The sequence below is a fragment of the Micromys minutus genome, assembly GCF_963924665.1.
Source record: "Micromys minutus genome assembly, chromosome: 25".
NCBI classification, from domain to species: domain Eukaryota; kingdom Metazoa; phylum Chordata; class Mammalia; order Rodentia; family Muridae; genus Micromys; species Micromys minutus.
In genome coordinates, this window is record NC_137960.1 from 28,472,064 (window position 1) to 28,483,158 (window position 11,095).

Here is an 11,095-nt window from a genome sequence, read left to right on the forward strand (position 1 = left end):
AGAAATCACAACAAAGCAAATAAAGAAATGGAGCCTACTGACATCCAAAACGAAATTCAAATCCATCACTGGCCAAAGACATAAAATTCATACATCATTTTTTTGTTGTCCTGGTAAATACTCTAACATAATCTAGTGCTCTTAGATAGCAGTTATATTGATAGACTTATCAGGGGAGTCATTTGTCATTATGTACAGGTGTGTTAGTCAGCATCTCAGCATTGTGACAAAATACTCAAACAAAATAACTTAAAAGACCCGAAAGGTTCCCAAGGGCTGTCATTGCATAATTGACTGTCTCCATTGCTTTAAGGCCCTTGATGAGAAGAGACATCACAGTGGGAAAAGCATAATAGAGTAGCATACACCTGCCTCATAGAAGATACAAATCCAGAGAGACAGAGGAGGATCCCAAAATTATCCTCAAATATTTACCCCCAAATGGCATGCTTCTTTTAAAGGAACTCTATCTTCTTGACCCTTCCTCCTTCCAATTACACCCACAACTGGCAGCCATGGCTTTCAGGGTAGTTTCTGAATCGATTCATGCAATGGTTTTAAATGTTTATTTCCTTTGTTCCATCCTTCCTGCTTCTTAAAACCAAGGGAAAAATAAAACCATATAAATCAATGTTAGTGTTTGAGAAAGTGTGTGTGTGTGTGTGTGTGTGTGTGTGTGTGTGTGTGTGTGTGTGTGTGTATACACATGGGTATGCGTGTATGTATGAAATAATTTGTGTGCATATGTGTGGGTACATTCATGTATGTGTGTTTCAATACATGATGTGTACAAAGAGTTGAAGCTTTTACTGAAAATAGTAAAAAACAGGGGAGGTGATGCATGCCTACATGGAACACTAAAAGAAAAATAAGAATCAGCTAAGCTCCGTTGATTCAAAATTTCTCAAAAATTGAAATTTACCAATATAACTGATAATGTTTCCCAAGTTCTCTGTGCTTTGTCCTAATCTTTTAAAGAAGCTTTTTCACTGTATGTGTGATCCAAACAGTAGAGTTAAGTAAGCACTGTGACTTATTCTGATATTCATAAATTTCATCATTTTTAAGTGGGGCCACTGGTAGATATGGTGCACATCTTCCTCTGCACGTGTGGCTTACCTCGAATTGGGTTACTCTGCTCACTTCTTTCAAAGCAGTTCACCTGACCCCTGTTATAGAGTTTCCCTTATCTTGGTATATGCTATTATCTCATGCTCTCTGTGTGTTGTTGACTCACCTGTTCTGCTGTTCACCTCGTCTTCCATAAGCACGGTTCGCCTCATCTTCTACAGGCACACTTCATTTTTCTGTAATGCAATTCAGTTCATCTTCTGTAAGCACAGTTCACCTTGAACGATGTTTTGAGTAGTGCCCCTGATGCTCATGTGCAAATTTTGTATCTGGTGTGACAGTGCTGGAAGATGGGAGACTGGATGGGTGAATGGGTCATGAGCAACCCGGCTTCATGAATGGATTAATGTCCTTGTTGCAGAAATAGGTTGGAGTTCCTTCCCCTGTTCTCCCCCCTCTTCCCTCTCAAGATCCCTCTATCTCACCTTTTTAGTTTTAGCCATAGGAAGATGAAGCCGCAGGAAGTCTTCAGCAGATGATGGTAATTGAATATTGTATTTTCTAGTCTTTATCACTTGAAGGGAGGACAAATTTAGTTTGGTTCATTTTTCCAAAGGATTCTACCGATTGTGACAGGTCAAGTGTGGCTGAGAAGCTCAGCTGACATCAGAGTTGACAAGATAGAAAAAGAGAGGGAGCCATGACACTGCTAGTGACAAGATGTCCTGAAGAACATGTCCTTGGTGAATTACTTTCTGAAGCTGCGTCTTATTTGACTATGTTTCCAGTTTCCCCAAATTAAAAGAGCAGTACCAGCTGAGGGACAACTATTCAAACCATGAGCCCGTGGGACATGTCAGACTCAAGCTATGGTATAGTCACATATGGGGTGTTCTATTCTTGTGTTCCTATCACAATATCTGCTCTCAGCATTTGACAAGTTGAAACTGTACATCTTTGAAAGGACCTGCTTCTGGTTTTATTTTGTTTGGATTTTTTCTAACATTCTTATTTATTTTCTTTGCTGCTTTTACTGCACTGCTCACATGCTGAATGCACTGTGATTAAATGTAGATTACCCATCCAGGTTCTCTCTGGCTGCTATTCTTGACCCTAAGGACTCCCTGGGTGATCTCATTCTCACCCCATATTCCAACAATAAGCTCTAATAATCCCTGGCTCATAAAGCATGAGAATCTTTTATACTGCACCATTCTTCAATGTTTTATGTTTTCAGAAACTGTCCTCCTCAGTTTTTCTCCTTAGAAGTTCCATAGACACATGGAACTGAGTAGATCCAAAACAGATGACGTTAACTCTCTCCATGCACAATGTGTGGGCATGTGTTCTGCATCAGCAAAATGTGACTCACCCATTCACTTCCACCAGCTTCACTGTCTTTTGGAATCACATGAAGGCTTGTAAATAATCAATTTCTGTATTTTAACATCTTGGTCATTTCCCAGAGATCCATCTCACTCCATCACTAGGGATGTTTCTCAGTCTGTAATTCCTTTGTCATCTGATCTACTGCAAGTGTTTTGGTTGAGGCCTAGTTCAGAATTATCAAACAAGCATTTTTTGAATCCATGAATAACTTTCATTGGTCCTTCTCCCCTTCTATCCATTCCCCAAACTACACTGTAGTAAATTATTCCATCTCACTTTGGAGAGTAACTAATACCATGAGGAAAATGAACAAATGTGATTTGATAGGCAATGAGATATTTCAGGGGGTAAGGTGCTTCCCATCCAAACCTCAAAACCTGAGTTCAAGCCATGGGACCTACAGTGAAAAGACAGACTGAAAGTTGCCTCTATGCTCAAGCCACATACACACATACACATAAAATATGTATAAATAATAAATAAAATTTTTATTTTTCTTTTTTAAAATGAAATGTGACTTTACTTGTTGACCTCTCCAGCCTTACCCATCCATCATGACACCCCATGTCAAATCTAATCACAAGAACAGCCAATAATTCCTTAAGTGACACCAGAGTGGTGATTCTCTCTTCTTTCTCTTTGTTAAATTCTTATTCAGCATTCTGTATTTAATATAAATGACTGCATCTCAGGAAACTTTCTCACTTGTCAACACTAGTCTGCTCTTCTTTCCAGAAGACTCTTTAATAGCATTGTATCCATTTCACTAAGAGATACTGTACTTTCCTTAAAGAGAAGATTCATAATGATATCATATGCTTGAAAATCACCTAGAATCTGAGACAAATCATTCTCATATGAACAATACTTATTTGCCATGACCTGTGATCCCAGCCACTTGAGAAGCTATGGGAGTTCACACCTCTGCCTGACCTACAGAGCATGTATCAACTTAGGGAAATCATATCTTAAAAGAAAAGGCAAAATGAGAGTTGTGGATATTGTTCAGTAGTAGAGTGCTTGCTTAGGACATGCAAGAGCTTAAGTTCAATACCCTGTATTGTAAAATGAAAATTTTTTGTGTTTATTATATCAGAAAAAAATTAATATAAAGCTTCCAGTTAAAACATAAAATGGCTAGTTAAATTTAAATTAAAAATATAAAGTGAACTGGCATAACAAAATAATTATGGGTGCAATAGTGTCCCAATTGATATGGAGTTAACCAACTGTTTTCCAATTGAATTTAAGGCACACTCCACAAGAGAAAACACATTACACATTCTTAGTACTATCAATATGGCCAAGTACCCTTTGTTGGGGTGGAGGGGCTCACAGGTCCCAGGAAAGAATTTACTACCACTATTCTGTTAAAGAGACATAAGTATCAAACCAATAACTAAATCCCATTCACCATATTCATAGATTAGTAAAGTGCTCAGACATCATTGGAAAAAATATCTTTGTATAGTAGATGGCGGTTAAAAAAATCTCACAACTGACGTGTGGAGAAAAAAGTTCAGTTGAGAGCTAAACAGCAATGAAACATCTATTTTCTCATTGTTATTTCCTAAGACTCAGAAACCATCTTGGAAGAGTCAGATGAAATATTGTAGGAGCCACAGATTTTGGGGTAAAACAAAGACCTCTAGGTAGAAAAGAACCAATATGCTCATGAACTCAATAATAGCTGTGGTTACCTTCACAAGAATTATATAAGATCAAGCTAACCAACATTCTAGCATGGAGGTAAAGAATTTTTGAGCCTGGAGCACTACTTGAAGAATATTTATGACTTCTAGAAAATGGAGAGTCATTTTTCTCTTAAGATATAATCTCTAATTATTCAAATAGATAGTTCCAAACTCATGAGAACATAAGCAGTACAAACAGGATGGAGTGGGTAATTTAAAAATGAAAAGAGACCAGAGATGGCTCAGTGGTTAAGAGCACTAACTTTTCTTCCAGAGGTCCTGAGTTCAATTCCAAGCAACTACATGGTGGCTCACAACCATCTGTGATGGGATCTGATGTCCTCTTTTGGTGTGTATGAAGACAGATAGTGTACTCATATACATATAATAAATAATTCTTTAAAAAAGAAAAAGAGGACACAAAATATGGAGGAGATGCAGAGTAAATATGTTCAAAGTATATTGTATTAAATCCATAAAAATATTAAACAATATCTTTAGAAACAATGGATAATTTTATTATGTATATATGTCTGAATCTATGTGTGTGTGTCTTACAAAGTATTATAAAATTTTAAATACTTAAAATTATTTGTGTTTTGCCTAGAATTCAAATTTCATTTAGTATTTTCTTAAATCTAAGAAGCTACTAAAATAACATATGGATAGGAGTGCTTTACCATCTGCAAAAGTATAAACAAATGTAAACTCTCTCATCAGACAAGTCCATAGGAGATTTGACATCAATAATGAGATATTTTTGCTTCTGAGGATCTCTGAATTTTCTTGCTACATGACACTGTTTTTTTTTTTTTTTCTGAATTCATCATTTTTTTGAAAAAGCATGTTTAATTTCAAGCAATAGACACTGGGGGGGGGGGTTGGAGAAAGGGGTAAAAGAGGAAAGAAGGACAAAAGAGAAGCAGACTTAAAATTATAAAATAAAAAATTAAAAGATAAGAAAATTTAAGGCTAAAGTGTTTTTAAATATTCTGTTTCCATTTAATGCTGGTAAGCTTGGAATACAGTGAATTATACTTCTTTATACTACTATAAATTTATAACATATGATTTTATAGTTACTCCTTAATTTAAGATTTAGGGGGCATGGGAAAAATCCAAAAGTTCCGTGATTAACAGGGAGCAAAGATACTTAAATTTTGTTAGCCTGGGTATCACATTTTTCATCTCTGAGGTATATTATATTGGTGTTATATCTGAGATGTAGACTTTCCTGGCATATGTGAGGCTCAGAGTTTGATCCCCTGTGCCATTAAAATCACCATCATAATGAACATCATCACCATGACCAAGTTGTTGATTCAGAATATCAGACACCTCTGTCATTCTGAAGGTTTATGAGGTACTCATCAATATCACCCCACTGAAGACTTCAGTACAAATAAACTTTAAAAACCATTTTATTTGTACATTAATTTTAATTAAGTCATATCAAATGAATTTCATAACTCCATCTCTAATCTATTATAATTATACAAGTCTAGTCCACCCACAGATGTTAGGTAAGGCTAACAGAATGTCAGTGACAGCAGAATTTTACTTCTCAGAATTTCAATGAAATCACAGAGAGATGCACACTTGCAAGGACCAGACAGAACTTTCACAGAAAACCACCTCTCCTTCTGTCATTCCTCTCTCAGAAGTGCTTGAATATTACAAGTAGTAGAACATTGGACACAAAGACAATCACCAGACTCACTGACTAGAAGAGATCTAGGGAACCATTTCAGGCATGCACAGATAACCCCAGTAATCATATTCCCTTGCAGCTAACAAGGCTACAGGACAGAAATTCTTGTTTAGTATATGGCAACACCAGAAAGAGGATTTTCCCAAAACATAGCTGGTCTCAAGTACAATAATATGCAGCCACTGATGCTCTCTTTACCTTACCTGTATCCTTATACTCTCCTTAACCCTCTCATTGCTTGGTCTGTCATTGAGGTTTCTGGGATTCAAATCCCATGGAGAGATACAGGACTCCACTAAAGTTAGTCAGGAGGTGGGGTTGTGGTGGAAGCTGACATTCAAAAGTGAGGCTCACATTTCCTACTGCTTCTGAGACAAACATACTCATTCTACAAGGCACTTCTAGCTCTTCTCTCCCAACCTACCCCACTCTAGGATATTTCCACCCAAAGTAGGCATCTTTCCTGGGACTGTAGTAGTTGATCTAGATGACAAGTGATTCACATTGGACCAGCCATCATCTTCTTACATGTTTTTCTAAATGACAAAAAAAAAATGGGGTCATTGGGTCTCTGGGATCAAAGTGATGAAAATGTCAGGCAGGTAATAAATTATTGGCAACTACATACAAAGCCATGTGGAATAAACAGAGTTGTATCCAAGAGGACAACTAAATCAAAGAGCAGTGACAGCCAACCACAGACCAATAGTCACAGCCTAGTTCCAGTTGAGTTCCTATCCTTCCTGGTTTACTCTCTTTATGGGAGCCTGTGACTCCCCTCCATTCCTCTCTCTCTCTCTCTCTCTCTCTCTCTCTCTCTCTCTCTCTCTCTCTCTCTCTCTCTCTCTCTCTCTCTCTTCTCTCTCTCTCTCTCTCTGTCTCTCTGTATTGTTCATATCAAGTCTCACCCAAGAACATGGAATTATGTCATTAGTGACCCAGTAAACAGCATTTGCAATGACATGGAGCACTGATAGGCATTAAATTTTTTTAATAAGAGTCCCCAATTTGTAATCTCCTGCTATCATTTGCAAAATGTACCACATGATAATAAATCAAACAACATGTGCTTTTCTCTGGTGATGTATAGCAATATTAATTTGCGTGAAGTCATTTTATGAAAGAGAATAGAAAATCTGAATTATAACAGAAGCTTGGACAAGCATGGTAATGCATTTTGGTATTTATTACACTCTGAAGGGCATTTGATATGGCTTTTATATTTGACTATTCAACAGTTCATCCGATTAAAGACCAAGAAGCTTGCAATTGTTTTTTTTTTTTTTTTTTTTTTTTTTTTTTTGTAGAGGTGTCAGAGTTGTGTGCTCAGTAGACTACTACTTGGTAAAACAACTTTTCCTATGTTGTGTTCTGGAAGGAGACATTCATGCTCACACCAACTCAGAAACACTGCCTAATGAAGCCTTTTACTCATAGTTTCCCAATAAAAACCACACAAAATAGTATCAGTAAATATACTTGTAGGGGTTAGCAGCTAAACACACAGACTTATATCCACAGATAAGTTCATGTTTCTCATATTCATCAACAAACTCCAAAGCAACATGTCCTTAAGCCCATTAAGAACAGCATCGTACAAGCATGGGCATATGACTTCATGAAATTTCACCCAGTTTCTTATTATCATGAAGACTCAATGCTGAATCATATCATGTGTTCTGGTACCAGAAAAGCACAAGCAGAAATTGAACACATGCAGGCAAATTCTTTCAGTTCTGATGCATTTTTATTTAGATGTTAATTGTATTATAACTTGCTGGCATTCAGCAATAAAATTTCAGTTCATCAGATTCTTTAAAGACCAGCTGGCTAGATGTAATGTATGGCATTATGTGAGTGCCTGGATGTGGGGTTTATGTGAGGTGTCCCTCATAATCTCAGGCATTGGGATATTTGATCCCCCGATTGATGATGATATTTAGGATGTTTAAAGGTGTGGCCTTGTTGGAGAATGTATATTACTGGGGGGGGGGAAGGCTTTGAGTGTTTAAAGACTCTTGGAATTTCTAGTGCTTTCTCTGTGTTTTGTGCTTCCTTTCAAGATGGGAAGCTATTTGCAGCTTTCTGTTCCTCTCTCCATGCCACCAATAGGGAACTAACTGATATACTGAAAAATACACGAGTACCAATAACATCATTAGGGGAAGTGCAAAAAGTTTGACTTGAAAGGTGGCCAAGGTGCAAAGCACAGTAGGACTAGAGAGGGAACTGAGGACCCAGTTATGGAATAAGGATAAAGCCAAGAGCATAGATATAAAATTCAAGGGTTCAGGTACCAGTTTCAAAAGGAATGAGGGAGAGTCGAGAGTCGGAGAGGTGTGAAGTTTCTAGCTGAGTCTTCTGACACGTGGCTGTATGCAGATGAAGAGAATACTTCCTTACTCCTGCTAGAAACAGAAACTCTGAATTCTCTCCTTCTTGCTGAGTGAGCTGCATTTTCTGATGTCCCTCTTGTCGTTATGATGTCAGAGCACTAAGGGGATTTAAATCAGCCCAAGGTGACACAAATAAATGCACACTGGGAACCTGCTTGTTCACTGATAAGCATGTTGCTATGAGTGCGGAGAATCATTTAGAGCCATTGGAATTAAGTAATCTGTCAATGCACAGTAGGTGAAATAAAAGTTGCAATGCTGTCCCTGCTTCACCTATGCCTAATAAATACAAAGTCTCATCCACTACAAGACCCTAAAGAAAAACTTTGTCATATTATAACAAGAAGTGGGAATCAGAAGAAACAATTAGAAATGAAGCACAAATTCAAACCACCAGACAAATAAGCAGTCAAAAGAATTCTGAGCTGACAGCCCTTACTGAACTGTACATAATTTAGCACTAATTAGTGATTTGACAATACTTTGATACAACCAGGGTTCTTAGGAGAAATCATTTCTATTTTGCACTATTACAAACAAGCCAGAGCTTTTTTTACTAATTTCATTCAGCTACAGGGAAGGCTCCACTCAACCATATCCAGAATGTAATAAAGTAACCTTAGGAAAAGGTCTAGGATGAAGATTCTTTTGTTATTATGATTATTTTCTAAATAAGTCCTGCTAATATGCCTGGCAAATAATCCTGTTGTTTCTTAACAGAAAGTTATAGTTCAATACTCAGTGATAAAGATGAACATGTTCATAGGCCACCATATTTCATGCCCCCTTGCACCATGTTCCTCACTTTTTATTATTTATATTGTTATCATTATTATTATTATTATTATTATTATTATTCATGTGTGTTAGTGTGTATGTGCACATATGCATGTGCATCTGGGCTTGCTGATACATGCACATGCCAAGAGCAGAGAAGGAGTTCAAGTGCCTTGCGATCCAACCCACATCCTTATTCCTGTGATACAAGGTCACTCAATGAACCTGGAGATAGACAGGCAGCCAGGAAACCTTGCAAGCCCTGTTGTCTCCATCACCACCCAGTCTGCACTGTGGTTATAGGATAACTTGCGACCATGGTCAATTTTAAAGTCCTTATATATGTGCTACAGAGTCAAGCTCTGCTCCTCCTGGGAGTACTTGCTAGCACTCCTAGCTACTGAGGCAATTGGCATAGCCCCATTATCCTGAATTCCAAAGGAACAAATGGTGGAGTTAAAAACATAGTCTATGTTGTTAAGGCTTTCTAACTAATTGGGCATGTATGTGTCGAATTTCAGTAACTTTTGACTTGTCACTAATAACATGACTTAACACAACTAATTTCTCATAAGACAATTTCATTTATCTTGCTAGTGTTGCAAATTTTGAAATAATCTTCACCAGCTTCCAATAAAAATAAAACATATAGTGGCATCAAAGTGTTTGGATATTTTACCCGATTTATATTTTGGCAATGTTTCATGCCTCATTTGCCTTAAAACTCATTAGATTAGTGCAACTCCGTGTTTTAATTCAATAGTTTTAAACTTATTTTTCCAAGTAAGTTGAGCCCTGCTTGCTTTTTTTTATCTTTGTTTTGCACTTTCATGCTTCAGTTAATAAATTGCAAATTTTCCTTCTTCTATTTGCTTTATTTTCCTTTATCTACCATTTCTTGGAGGTGCTCTATCTTGAGCAAGAAAGGACATATGAAAAGTAAAGTATCCCCTGGGCCTGGGAAATAGTTTCTCTTGACAATCTACAATCTCAATCATTTCTTATATTTGCCTGAGCCTTCAGTTTGTGATAAGTGTATACACTGAAACTAACATATCAATGGGAAGAAAGAAGTAGGCAGTGTTTGGGAGGATGGCAGTTGAGGACCGTGGTGGAGACTACTCACTCCAGCACTGAAAGCAGTGGGTGAATGAACAGGAAACAGACTTCTTTAGCACTTAGCACAATCCTGAGAAGAACTTTCAGAGCCTAGAGAGGTCTTGTGTGTGTGTGTGTGTGTGTGTGTGTGTGTGTGTGTGTGTGTGTGTGATATGAACTCACTATGTAGCCCAGCTAGCAGTGAACAGATGCTCCTCCTGACTTAGCTCTGCAAGCCCTTAGATTACAGGATATGCACTGTTCCAGTCTCTCGCTCCTGTTCACTTAGTTTTATTATCCTTTTATCTCTCCTTCCACTTCTTGTCCATGCTTTAATTAGATATGTGGGTCAACTGTCCTATCAACTTATGAATAAGCTTGGAGGACATAATGCCAAGTAATATAACACCTTCCCAAGTAGATACATGCTGCACAATTCTGCTATGTTTTGTACCTGGCAGAGTCAAGTTTACCGAAACAGAAAAACATCCTGGCTACTGAGGGCAGTGAAAATAACAATATAAGTAGAGTTATCCATGGATTCATTGGCGAGGAGTCTCAGAGGTGGATATGATGATGTCTGTTCTGTAGAATGGATGTATTTCATACCATAGAATCATGTGCTAAAAATGGTCTAAGATAGAAGCCACAGAGAGGGTTTAGCAATTATGAGTACCTGCTCTCACAGCGGACCCAGGTTCAGTGTCAGCACCTTTGTAGTGGCCTACAACAGACTCTAACTCTGATTCTAGGGAAGCTAGCCCTTGCTTTTTACAATCACAGCCAAGCACACATAATGCTCATAAACAAATGCAGGCAAATCTGACTGGTATATATCAAATTAAAATATGTAAATGGTTAATGTAGTATATTTCCCAGAGTGTATTTGCAACTCACAAAATATATTATAAAACGTATGCTCAAGGGTCCAATCTATTCTTTTTTACTGTCATTTTTTT